The 14,664-nt window shown below is 41.7% G+C and overlaps 1 pseudogene; it reads left to right on the top strand.

The window, feature by feature from the left end:
• The window catches only part of LOC123079001 (cytochrome P450 734A1-like), a 117,624-nt pseudogene that overhangs the window by 10,145 nt on the left and 92,815 nt on the right, over positions 1 to 14,664 (top strand).

A 14,664-nucleotide genomic window follows, 5' to 3' on the forward strand; every position in this document is an offset into this window, starting at 1 on the left:
GACTTTTCTAAAATTTCTAGGCCTCTTACGAATCTTTTGCAAAATGATATTCCCTTTGTGTTTGATGATGATTGTTTAGAAGCCTTTGAAACACTAAAGAAAGGCTTAATTACTACACCTATTGTTCAACCACCTGATTGGAACTTGCCTTTTGAGATTATGTGTGATGCTAGTGATTATGCTGTTGGTGCTGTTCTAGGACAAAGAGTTGATAAGAAACTGAATGTTATTCATTATGCTAGTAAAACTCTAGACAGTGCTCAACGAAACTATGCTACTACTGAAAAAGAATTCTTAGCAGTGGTGTTTGCTTGTGATAAATTCAGATCTTACATTGTTGATTCTAAGGTAATTGCTCACACCGATCATGCTTCTATAAAATATCTTATGGAAAAGAAAGATGCTAAACCTAGACTTATTAGGTGGGTTCTTCTGCTACACGAATTTGATTTGCATATCACTGATAGGAAAGGAGCAGAGAACCCCGTAGCTGATAACTTGTCTAGGCTTGAAAATATTCTTGATGACCCACAACCTATTAATGATAGCTTTCCTGATGAACAATTAGCTGCAATAAATGTTTCTAATAGTACACCTTGGTATGTTGACTATGCTAATTATATGTTGCTAAATACATACCACCTAGCTTTACATACCAACAAAAGAAAAAAATCTTCTATGATTTAAGACATTACTTTTGGGATGACCCACATATTTATAAAGAAGGAGTAGATGGTATTATTAGACGTTGTGTACCTGAGCATGAACAGGAACACATCCTACAGAAATGTCACTCTGAAGCTTATGGAGGACATCATGCGGGAGACAGAACCGCTCATAAGATATTGCAATCTGGTTTTTATTGGCCTTCTGTCTTCAAAGATGCCCATAATTTTGTCTCTTTTTGTGATGATGCCAAAGAATAGGTAATATCGGTAAGCGTCAAGAAATGCCTATGAATTATTCACTTGCAGTTGAACCATTTGATGTTTGGGGATTTGATTTCATGGGACATTTTCCTTCCTCTAATGGTTATACACATATTTTGGTTGTTGTTGATTATGTTACTAAGTGGGTAGAAGCTATTCTAACCAGTTGTGTTGATCACAACACCTCTATTAAAATGCTTAAGGAAGTTATTTTCCCAAGGTTTGGAGTCCCTAGATATTTAATGACTGATGGTGGTTCACACTTTATCATGGCACTTTCCGTAAAATGCTTGCTAAGTATGATGTTAACCATAGAATTGCATCACCTTATCATCCTCAGTCTAGTGGTCAAGTTGAACTTAGCAATAGAGAAATAAAACTAATCTTACAAAAGGCTGTCAATAGGTCCCGGAAGAATTGGTCTAAGAAATTAGATGATGCACTTTGGGCTTATAGAACAGCATATAAAAATCCTATGGGTATGTCTCCATATAAAATGGTTTATGGAAAAGCTTATCATTTACCTCTTGAATTAGAACATAAATCATATTGGGAAATTAAAGAATTCAATTATGATTTCAAACTTGCTGGTGAAAAGAGATTATTCAAAATTAGCTCATTAGATGAATGGAGAACCCAGGCTTATGAAAATGCAAAGTTATTAAAAGAAAAAGTTAAAAGATGGCATGAAAAAAGAATCCAAAAGAGTGAGTTCAAAGTTGGAGAATATGTTCTTTTGTACAACTCCCGTTTCAGATTCTTTGCAGGAAAACTCCTCTCCAAATGGGAAGGACCCTATGTCATCGAGGAGGTCTATCAATCCGGAGACATAAAAATAAATAATGCCGAAGGTACTAACCCGAAGGTCGTCAATGAGCAACAAATAAAACACTATATCTTAGGTACGCCCATTAATGTTGAAAGCAATATTATCCAAACTTTGACACCAGAAGAACACATAAAGGAAACCTTCCGGAACACTCCAAAATCATGAAAAAAGGGAGGTACATGATACAGTAAGTAAACGGACTCCAAAAAATCAGTATAAATATTTTTTTGTCAGTTTTGGAATATTTAAAAAATTAGAAAATAAGAAACTTCCAGGAAAGTGACCCTAGTGGGCACGATACACCAGGGCACGCCTGGCATGCCAGGCGCGCCCAGGTGGGTTGTGCACACCTCGGGTACTTTCCGGACTCCATTTTTCTTTCGTTCTGCTTGTTCCCCAAGATAAAAAATCTTTATATACCTCCCGAACGTGTTGACCTCCGTATCGCGGAGAAATCTCCTGTTTTATTTTCTTGTTGTTTTCTGTCAGATCTGTTGAGCCAGTCATCATGTCTTCTTCTCCCTCTGATCATATGGAAGAGTATGCTTGGTTGATGAAGATCGAGCTGAAGAGAGAAGACCCCGTTGGGGAAGCTAAGGAGGACAAGAGCAAGGAGGCCACCGGAGATCAAGTGCCGATGGATGAGCAAGTCTTGCCCGCCGATGAGGAAGAGGAAGATATCCTTAAACTCTACTATGCTCATCTTACCCCCACTAAGATTGCAGCCTTCAAGATCATTGAAACGGTTCATATACAAAATAAGTATCTCACTCGTGAAAATATTCTACATATGGAGCACATCGCTTCCCTGTGGAGTGTCATCCAAAGATTGGAGAGTCTCTTGGTCCTTAAAGACCAGATCGCTTCTACTTCATCACCACCACCTCCTTCTTCACCACTAAAGAAAACTAAGTATCAGGTATGGGCACTCCCCTTGGCTTTCGCCAAGATTGGGGGAGGTTCCCCGGTATCGTATCATCCCTACTATATTTTTCCTTTACTTTCTTAGTTCGATCCATGGTTATATTTTGCTATTAGATGAATAAAAGTTTAGTTTGATCCTTTCTTTTTGTGAATTTTCTTAGTGATCAATCCTTGTAATCGTGTGCGAAATATATAATAAAGTTTAGTTTGGGTTTTCCCTTCTTTACTCTCTTGTTTCAATAAAAATAAAGGAAATAAAAGAAAAGATCACATGCTAATCTTATGGTAAGTGATGGCATTACACAAGGAAAAGTATAAGTAGCAAATTTTATTATAGACTGACAAATATAACATTGGTCAATAATGCAACTCATGAAAGAATTAAAAAGGGAAGAGAAGATTCACATAGATATATACTATGCTGGAAATCTTTTATGACTGTGAGCACCCATCAAAATATTATATGCCAAAATTGTTGACGTTGGACAAGGAAGACAACTTAATGATTTATGTTTGTTCATATTCACATAGAAGTTATATTATCATAGATCCTTCAACATGTGGTGCTTGCCCCTATCTATGCTAGCCAAAAACTCCACACTAAGTAGAGATACTACTTGTGCATCCAAAAACCCTTAAACCCAAATCTTGTTTGAGAGTCCACCATACCTACCTATGGATTGAGTAAGATCCTTCAAGTAAGTTGTCATCGGTGGAGAAAGGGCAATAAAAATTCCTTCTAAAGTGTGAGATCATTTAGTGTAAGGGAAAATTGAGCGTTGTACGAAATTGTGATGGTGAAGAATAAAAGCGACAGACTGCATAATAAAGGTCGCCATCACAAGGGGAAATATAACGTGACATTCTCTTGCACTAAGGGGTTGAGCATACAAACGAAAAGCGCATGAAAACCTCTGCTTCCCTCTGCAAAGGGCCTATATTTTACTTTCATGTATTTACTTTCATGCAAGAGTCAAAGTTTTTCTCTCTATTCCTTTTATTTTTCTCCTTTGGCAAGCATCATGTGGTGAGGAAAGATCTAGGCACCTATATCCAGTTCAATATGGGTAGCATGAGTTATTATTGTTGACATCACCCTTGAGGTGAGTGCGTTGTGAGGCGAAACTATAAGCCCCTATCTTTCTATGTGTCCGGTTGAAACATTTTGCTCATGTGTACGCGGTGAGTGTTAGCAATTATAGAAGACTAAATGATGGTTGAGTATGTGGACTTTCCTAAAGGCTCCGATACGTGACCCTTCCTGAAAAGATGATGAACTGTAGTTGCAAAGTTGACTGAGAACATAGTTTGTTGGTTTCCAATAGAGTTTATGCTTTATACTTCGATGTTGTGATGAATTTTCACTTGTTCATGAGAAGTCTATGATAAAAGTTCTATGATAAAAGTATTATGTTAAAGTTTGTTGCTTTTATAATAAGTTACATGATGCTGCTATGTCCGTATTTTTGTTTTTATTGACACCTCTCTCTCTAAGCATGTTGACATGTTTTTCGATTTCGGTTTTCGCTTGAGGATAAGCAAGGTCTAAGCTTGGGGGAGTTGATACGTCCATTTGCATCATGTTTTCCTATTGTTATTTATGTTGTTTTATTGTATAATAATGCTTTTTGGAGTAATTATAACGCCTTTTCTAATGCTTTTTCTCTCATAATATGTAAGGTATGCATAGAGGGGGAGAATTCCGGCAGCTGGAAATCTGGACGTGAAAAAGCTACATCAAGCTACCTATTCTGCACAACTTCAAATGAGCTGAAACTTCCCGAGGATTTTTTATGGAATATTTAAGAATTATTGGAGCAAATAAGTACCAGAGGGGGGGGGGCACCAGGTGGGCACAACCCACCTGGGCGCGCCAGGAGGCCCAAGCGCGCCCTGCTGGGTGCTGCCCTCCTCGGCCCACCTCTGATGCCCCTCTTCTGGTATATAAGTCATTTTAACCTAAATAATTACTGAGAGGACTTTAGGACGAAGCGCTGCCGCCTCGAGGCGGAACTTGGGCAGGAGCACTTTTGCCCTCCGGTGGAGCGATTCCACCGGGGGAACTTCCCTCCGAGAGGGGGAAATCATCGTCACCATCATCACCAACAACTCTCCCATCTTGGGGAGGGCTATCTTCATCAACATCTTCAACAAGAACAACTCCTCTCAAACCCTAGTTCATCTCTTGTGTTCAATCTTTGTACCAAAACTATAGATTGGTGCTTGTGGGTGACTAGTAGTGTTGATTACATCTTGTAATTGATTACTATATGGTTTATTTGGTGGAAGATTATATGTTCAGATCCATTATACTATTTAATACCCCTCTGATCTTGAGCATGATTATCATCTGTGAGTAGTTACTTTTGTTCTTGAGGTCACGGGAGAAATCATGTTGCAATTAATCATGTGAACTTGATATGTACGTGTTTGATATTTTGATGATATGTATGTTGTCATTCTCTTAGTGGTGTCATGTGAACGTTGACTACATGACACCTCGACATATTTGGTCCTAAGGGAATGCATTGTGGAGTAGTTATTAGATGGTGGGTTGCGAGAGTGACAGAAGCTTAAACCCCAGTTTATGCGTTGTTTCATTAGGGACCGATTGGATCCAAATGTTTAATGCTATGGTTAGAATTTATTCTTAATACTTTTCTCGTAGTTGCGGATGCTTGCGAGAGGGTTAATCATAAGTAGGAGGTTTGTTCAAGTAATAACAACACCTAAGCACCGGTCCACCAACATACCAAATTATCAAAGTAGCGAAGATGAATTAAGCCAACATGATGAAAGTGACTAGATGAAATTCCCGTGTACCCTCAAGAACACTTTGCTTATCATAAGAGACCGTTTTGGCATGTCCTTTGCCTCAAAAGGATTGGGCTACCTTACTGCACTTTTGTTACTACTATTGTTACTTGCTCGTTACAAATTATCTTGCTATCAAACTACTCTGCTACTTACAATTTTAGCACTTGCAGACATTACCTTGCTGAAAACCACTTGTCATTTCCTTCTACTCCTCGTTGGGTTCGACACTCTTACTTATCGAAAAGGATACAATTGACCCCATATACTTGTGGGTCATCATCAAGTGATCCACTCCTGGATTACTTTGAAACCTTCCGGCCATACTTATGGCAAGTCTGACATCCGGTCTTGTGCACAACATCCCATACATGATAGAGCCTATGGTAGAGGCATAGGGGATGACACTCATATTTTCTCTATCCTTTTTAGTCGCCGGGCATAGAGTCTAACTCAACTTCACACCTTGCAAAACAGGCAAGAACCCCTTCTTGGACTGATCCATTTTGAACTTCTTCAAAATCTTATCAAGGTATGTGCTTTGTGAAAGTTCTATCAAGCGTCTTGATCTATCTCTATAGATCTTGATGCATAATATGAAAGTAACTTATCCTAGGTTCTTCATTGAAAAACTCTTGTTCAAATATTCCTTCACGTTTTCCAAAAGTTATATATTGTTTCCAATCAGCAATATGTCATCCACATATAACACCAGAAACACTATAGAGCTCCCACTCACTTTCTTGTAAATACAAGCTTCTCCATAAACTTGTATAAACCCAAATGCTTTGATCACCTCATCAAAGTGGATATTCCAACTCCGAGATGCTTGCACCAGTCCATAAATGGATCGCTAGAGCTTGCACACTTTTTCAGCATTCTTTGGATCGAAAAAACCTTACGGTTGCATCATATACAACTCTTCCTTAAGGAAACCGTTAAGGAACGCTGTTTTGACATCCATCTGCCAGATTTCATAATAAATACAGCTATTGCCAACATGATTATAACGGACTTAAGAATCTCTATGGGTGAGAAAGTCTCATCGTAGTCAACTCCTTGAACTTGTGAAAACCCCTTTGCCACAAGTCGAGTTTTATAGACGGTGACATTACCATCCGCGTCCGTCTTCTTCTTGAAGATCCATTTATTCTTAATGGCCTTTCGCCCTTCAGGTAGTACTTCCAAAGTCAATACTTTGTTTTCATACATGGATCCCATCTCGGATTTCATGGCCTCTAACCATTTGTTGGAATCCAGGCCCACCATCGCTTCTCCATAGCTCATAGGTTCATCTTGTCCAACAACATGACCTCTAAGACAGGGTTGCCGTACCACTTAGGAGCTGTGCGTACCCTTGTCGACCTAAGAGGTTCGATAGTAACTTGATCAGAAACTGCATGATCACTATCATTAGTTTCCTCTTCAACTGATGTAGGTGCCACAGAAACATCTTTCTGCGCTGCACTACTCACTGGTTGAAGTAAAGGTTCAATAACCTCATCAAGTTCTATTTTCCTCCCACTCAATTCTTTCGAGAGAGACTCTTTCTCGAGAAATGACCCATTCTTAGCGGCAAACACTTTTCCTTTGGATCTGAGATAGAAGGTATACCCAACCGTCTCTTTTGGGTACCTTATGAAGACGCATTTGTCTGCTTTGGGTTCGAGCTTTTTGGCTGAAGCCTTTTGACATAAGCATCACAACCCCAAACCTTAAGAAACGACAACTTAGGTTTCTTGCCAAACCACAGTTCATACGGCGTCATCTCCACGGACTTAGATGGTACCCTATTTAAAGTGAATGTATATGTCTCTAACGCATAACCCCAAAACAATAGTGGCAGATCGGCAAGAGATATCATAGAACGCACCGTATCCAATAAGGTACGATTACGACATTCAGACACACCATTACACTATGGTATTCCAGGTGGCGTCAATTGTGAAACAATTCCACATTGTCTTAAGTGATTGCCAAACTCATAACTCAGATATTCTCCCCCTTGATCGGATTGTAGGAATTTAATCTTCTTGTTACGATGATTCTCAACTTCACTTTGAAATTGCTTGAACTTTTCAGACGTTTCAGACTTATGCTTCATCAAGTAAATATGCATGTATCTACTCAAGACATCGGTGAAGGTGAGAAAGTAATGATATCCACTGCGTGCGTCAACGCTCATCGGACCACACACATCAGTATGTATGATTTCCAACAAGTCACTTGCCCGTTCCATTGTCCCGGAAAACAGGGTCTTAGTCATCTTGCCCATAAGGCATGGTTCACATGTGTCAAGTGATTCAAAATCAAGTGACTCCAAAAGTACATCAGGATGGAGTTTCTTCATGCGCTTTACACTAATATGACCTAAGAGATAGTGCCACAAGAAAGTTGTATTATCATTATTAACTTTACATCTTTTGGCATGAATGTTATGAACATGTGCATCGTCACTATCGAGATTCAATAAGTATAAACCCCTTAAAATAGGTGCTTGACCATAAAAGATATTACCCATATAAATAGAACAACAATTATTCTCTGATTTAAATGAGTAACCATCTCGCATTAAACAAGATCCAGATATAATGTTCATGCTCAACGCAGGCACTAAATAACAATTATTTAGGTTCAACACCAATCCCGATGGTAATCGAAGAGCGAGCGTGCCGATGGCAATCACATCAACCTTGGAACCATTTCCCATGCGCATCATCACTTCGTCCTTTGCCAGCCTCAGTATATTCCGTAGTTCCTGCTTTGAGTTGCAAATGTGAGCAACCGAACCGGTATCAAATACCCAAGCACTACAACGAGAGTTGGTAAGATACACATCAATAACATGTATATCATATACACCTTTGTTAATGTTGGCCCCCTTCGTGTTGGCCAGATACTTGGGGCAGTTCCGCTTCTAGTGGCCACTTCCCTTGCAATAGAAGCACTCAGTTTATTTCTTGGGTCCAACCTTGGGTTTCTTCACGGGAGGAGCAACTGTTTTGCCACCCTTCTTGAAGTTTCCCTTCTTTCCCTTGCTCTTCTTGAAACTAGTGGTTTTATTTACCATCAACACTTGATGCTCCTTCTGGATGTATGACTCAGCGACTTTCAGCATCTCGAACAGCTCGGAGACTGACTTGTTCATCCCTTGCATGTTATAGTTCAACACAAAGCTCTTGTAGCTAGGTGGTAGCGATTGAAGAACTCTGTCAGTGACAGCCTCTAGCGCGAGCTTAATTCCCAATTTAGCCAGACGGTTGTAGTACCCAGACATTCTGAGTATGTGATCACTGACAGACCCGTTCTCCTCCATCTTGCAAGCATAGAACTTATCGGAGGTCTCATACCTCTCAATCCGGGCATTCTCTTATCAAAGATAAACTTCAACTCTTGGAACATCTCATGTGCTCCATGACGTTCAAAACGCCTTTGAAGTCCCGGCTCTAAGCCATACAACATGACGCACTAAACTATTGAGTAGTCATCAACACGCGATTGCCAGGCGTTCACAATGTTCACAGTCGCTGGAGGGATGGCGCACCAAGCGGTGCATCAAGGACATAAGACTTATGGGAAGCCATTAGGATAATCCTCAGATTATAGGCTCAGTCCACAAAGTTACTTCCATCATCTTTCAGCTTATCTTTCTCTAGGAACGCACTGAAATTCAGGGGAGCTACTGCGCGAGCCATTGATCTACAACATAAATTTTCAAAGGCAACTTTAGACTATTGTTCATGATAATGAGTTCAATTAATCATATTACCTAAGAACTCCCACTCAAATCAACATCCCTCCTGTTGTCCGAGTGTAACACGATCCAAATTCACCAACCCAAGTCTGATCATCACGTGAGATGAGGTGGTTTCAATGGTGAACATCTCCATGTTGATCATATCTGCTATATGACTCGTGTTCGACCTTTCGGTCTCTTGTGTTCTGAGGCCATGTCTGTACATGCTATGCTCATCAAGTTTAACCCAAGTGTTCCGCATGTGCAACACTGGCTTGCAGCCGTTGTATGTGAACGTAGGGTCTACTACACCTGATCATCATGTGGTTCTTCGAAATGACAAACTTTTGCAACAGTGCACACTTGGGGAGAACAGAATTTTATCTTGCAATTTTAGTGAGGGATCACCTTATAATGCCACTCTCGTCCTAAGCAAAATAATATGCACAAAAGGATTAACATCACATGCAAATCATAAGTGACATGATATGGCCATCAACTTGTGCTTTTGATCTCCATCTCGAAAGCACCATCATGATCTCCATCATCACAGGCATGACACCATGATCTCCATCATCATGATCTGCATCATCGTGATGCCATTAGGGTTGTCATGCCAACCATGCTTCTACTACTATTGCACAACTTAGCGATGAGGTAAAGCATCACATAGCGCTTAATGATTGACACGTAGGTCATACAATAATTAAACACAACCCTATGGCTCCTGCCAGTTACTGTATGCATCGACATGCAAGTCGATATAAACTATTACAAACATGATCATCTCATACATCAAATATATCTCATCATGTCTTTGACCATATCATATCACAACATACCCTACAAAAACAAGTTAGACGTCCTCTAATTGTTGTTGCATGTTTTAGGTGGCTGCTATGGGTATCTAGGAAGAACTATTCTTACCTACGCAAAGCCACAAGGTGATATGCAAGTTGCTATTTAACCTTCTACAAGGACCGCCTTTGTCGAATCCGATTCAACTAAGGTGGGAGAGACAGACAACCACAAGCCATCTTTATGCAACAAAGTCACATGTCTGTCGATGGAACCGGTCTTATGTACATGGACATGTAAGGTTGGTCCGGGCCGCTTCATCCCACAATACCGCCGAATCAAGAAAAGACCAAGGAAGGAAGCAATCTGAATATCAACGCCCACAAACTCCTTTGTGTTCTACTCGTGATGTCATCTACTCATAGACCTAGCTCTGTTACCACTGTTGGGGAACGTTGCATGGGAAACAAAAATTTTCCTACGCTCACCAAGATCAATCTAGGAGATGAACATCTATGAGAGGAGAGATTGCATCTACATACCCTTGTAGATGGCTAAGCGGAAACGTTAAGAAACGCAATTGATGTAAGTCGAACGACTTCGCGATCCAATCACGGTCCGTCCCGTGAACTCCGATCCAAGTGCAGAACGGACGACACCCCCGCGTTCAACACACGTACGGCTTGATGAGGCCTTCACCTCCTTGATCCAGCGAGTGATGGTGAAATAGTAGCTCGAGTCCTCTAGCAACACGACAGCGTGGTGGCGGTGGTGGTGGAAGAATCTCAGCAGAGCTTTGCTAAGCGCTAGGGAGAGGAAGAGGGTTGCGAGGGAGAGGAAAGGCAGCGCCGTGGCGGGGAGATCTACTCTTGGGGTGTGGCTGCCCTCTCTCTACCTCTCTATATATAGGGGAAGGGAGGAGGGGGTGGCGCCCCTAGGGTTTCCCCTAGGGGGGCAGGGCAGATGGGATCTTCCCTAGGGTGACTTGCCCCCCAAGCCGGGAGGTGGGAAGCCCTAAGGGGGCGCCCCAACCCTCCTGGTTACATGAGATCGGGCGAGGGGGCGCTCAGCCCCTCAGTGGGCTTATTTTCCCCCTCCCCTTGACCCATGGGGCCCCCAACACTTGCCGCCCCCCCCCCGAAACCCCTTTCGGTGATGCTGGTCATCACCCGGTACCTCCGGAACAATTCCGGACTCCAATACCCTTCGTCCAATATATGGATCTTCACCTCCGAACCATTGCGGAGTTCCTCGTCACGTCTGGGATCTCATCTTGGGACTCCGAACAACCTTTGGTAACCACTATAATGACTCAACTATACTTATATCGTCACCAAACGTTAAGTGTGTAGACCCTGTGGGTTCAAGAACTATGCAGACATGACCGAGACACATCTACAGTCAATAACCAATAGCGGGACCTGTATGCCCATATTGGTTCCTACATATTCTATAAAGATCTTATTGGTCGAACCTCGATGTCAAGGATTCAGCCAATCCTGTATGTAGTTCCCTTTGTCTATCGATATGTTACTTTCCCGAGATTTGATCATCGGTATCTCCATACCTAGTTCAAAATCATTACCGACAAGTCTCTTTACTCGTTTCGTAATATAAGATCCCGTGACTAACTTATTGGTCACACTGCTTGCAAGCTTATTGTGATGTTTTTATTACCGAGTGGGCCCTGCGATACCTCTCCGTCATACGGAGTGACAAATCCCAGTCTTGATCCATGCCAACTCAACAGACACCCTCGGAGATACCTGTAGAGCACCTTTATAGTCACCTAGTTACGTTGCAACGTTTGGTACACACAAGCCACTTCTCCGATGTCAGTGAGTTGCATGATCTCATGATCATAGGAACATATACTTGACATGCAGAAAAACGATAACAATAAGCTTGATACGATCATATGCTATGTTCATAGTTTGGGTCTTGTCCATCACATCATTATCCTAATGATGTGATCCTGTTTATCAAATGACAACTCATGTCCATGGCTAGGAAACCATAGCCACCATTGATCAACGAGCTAGTCCGGTAGAGGCTTACTAGGGACATGTTGTTGTCTATGTATCCACACATGTATTTGAGTTTCTGGTCAATACAATTATAACATGGTTAATAAACGATTATCATGAACAAGGAAATATAATAATAACCACTTTATTATTGCCTCTAGGGCATATTTCCAACACTATCAAGTAGCCCGGTGGGACAGTGCCTGCGCCATCATTTCCATCGGGACTTCATGTCCACCGGCAATAGACAGGTCGCGGACTCCTCTGAGAATGAGTAGGCCACGGGAGGAAGCACGGCCTGGTGTCCCATGTGGGCCGGTCTGTCTCCCGTGTTCTACTCTTCCTCGCGGGAGACCTCCATTGACTTCATGGGTCTTATCACCGATGATCATGGAGACGACGGATGGAGGAAGACACGGGCTTGGACGCAGGGCGCTGTCGCCGTATGATAGGTTTAGGGGCGGGTCTTTTTTGTTCTAAATGTTTAAAATGTAATGAAAATCCAGCGTGTTTGTATGAAATCCGCCATGTTTATATGAAATCTGGCCGTGTTTGCATGAATTTCATCCGGTTTGTTGAAAAAGAGTTTGAAATGTATGCGGCTATGGTTGGATGGCATCCTCCAGCATCTGGGCTACAGTTGGATGGAGGAAATTTGTGGGTTGCCATTGGAGATGCCCTAACAGAAAACTGTAAAGAGTAAACAAGAAACAAGATCCTCAGATGTATATGTCTTGCTAAAATATTGGTTGCATTGGAACTTTTATACTGAATGCTATTCTACAATTGGGAAGTCTTCTTATAGGGCCAATGAAAAGATCCAAATATTTGCCTAGAGGCCTTTAGCATTCCGCGGTAATGTTCCAAATCCATTTTCAAGGAAATCGGGATATCATTAAACCCTTCACACAACTGTTGCTTTTTTCACTGGTTTGATTTTGGTGTTATTAGTGAAGAGGCCGCATGCACACTTATTTCAAGCAACTCTTTTCTGAAAGTGACATTCTTTCAGCTAACTTTGATTTGACTTCCATCAATTTATCAATTAATATTTGGAATGGAATTTATCTGAATTGCCTAACATATATGTAATGGTTGTATATTGATTGATAACATTGTACCTTAAATGAAACCATTTTCGTTAGTAATTATTTCATGCACAAATTGTTGCTGGCAGAAGCTACTCGAGTATTCATGATCTATGGTGTCCTCCTTGGTCCTTTATTTATTTTTAGATAATTTATGTTTCTTTTTTCTAGTAACATGTTATTGATGTGATCAAAAGTTGTGTTCTAGATAACGTCGTTAGCAAAATATCGTTTACCACTAAACTCATTCTGGATTCTTTCTAGGGATGGATACCAGAAATGTCAGCAATCCCTTCAAACATGCAGGATAAATGGGAAGTCCAAGGAGGAACCCACATTGAGAGCATCTCCAACAGGCGCCCAAAAAGAGCTCCGCGCACTAAGAAATCATCTTAGGACGCCCAACAGCTCCAACAGCTGCTGTAAAATATTGTGCGCGCTACAAAGTTTTTGGCACGCGCTGAAAAATGCTATCACGTGAAGCATATATATTTTGGGCTCCGGATTGCGCGCGCTTCACAATTTGCACTACGTGCTTTTTTGGGCACGTGTTTTTGGGCATCTGCTAAATCAATGTTGGTCCCGATGCATTAAAAGTGCTACAGTGGCGTGCTATAACTTTTATTGGACGTGGAATTTTTATGCGGCTGTTGGAGATGCTCTAAGTTTGAGATTGATGCAAGTAAATAATTCCAAACTTTGAGTTCTGGTGTCATTTCGTGTGTGGCATTTGGAAGTAGCTACGAGGAAGGCAAGCAAGATTTTCAATTGCAAGAAGAATAGATAAAACTTGCCCTCCTTGCAATGAGAACATTCTACTTTCCTGGCTTCAGGTGTAATTAACTCATGGACTCGAGTTGGGTCACGATTTCCGCTATCAATAAATGATTAGTTTCCCGTACTTGTTCCTTCACTCCACAATTATAAAAAAATTCTTCACTTTAAAATCGTGTATCCTCCGCTTGTCCCTCCTCCAAGAAAAGGCAACTAGGTTTCTGCCTCCCGTCGACGGCGCCGCGGATCTCCCACGTCTCCTGTGGCCTTAGGGCCAGGGTGCATGGTGGATCCCAGCCCTTGCCGGAGGGAGGGCTCCATTTTTAGGTGCCTCTTCAAGTGCCGTGGTATTTCCTCTACATATGCCAAGGGATGGCTTATCATGGATGGGGACAGGAGTACGTTGCCGGGCTCTAGAAGCGGGAGTGAGCGAGACCTCGAACGCCTATGAGTCTTACCCAGCTTTGGGGCTCTCCGTGGAGATAACACCCCTAGTCCTGCTCTGTGGGGTCTCCGCATGATGACTATGATCAATGGGGTAGCTACAAGAGTGCTCCTTGAGCTGTTTCGGCTAGAGGAAGGAGAAGGCGAGGCTAGCTCTATCTCTTCCCTAGCTATGAGTGGGGGGAAATGGAGTGTGAACCCTTTGCATGGGTTCAACCTGGGGGGTTTATATAGGCATACCCCCAGTGGTACAATGGTAATCCGGCTGGGTGTAGGACCCGGTTGTCAGTGTCTCTGGGCT

This window comes from Triticum aestivum, chromosome 1B (genome assembly GCF_018294505.1).
Source record: "Triticum aestivum cultivar Chinese Spring chromosome 1B, IWGSC CS RefSeq v2.1, whole genome shotgun sequence".
Lineage (NCBI taxonomy): Eukaryota > Viridiplantae > Streptophyta > Magnoliopsida > Poales > Poaceae > Triticum > Triticum aestivum.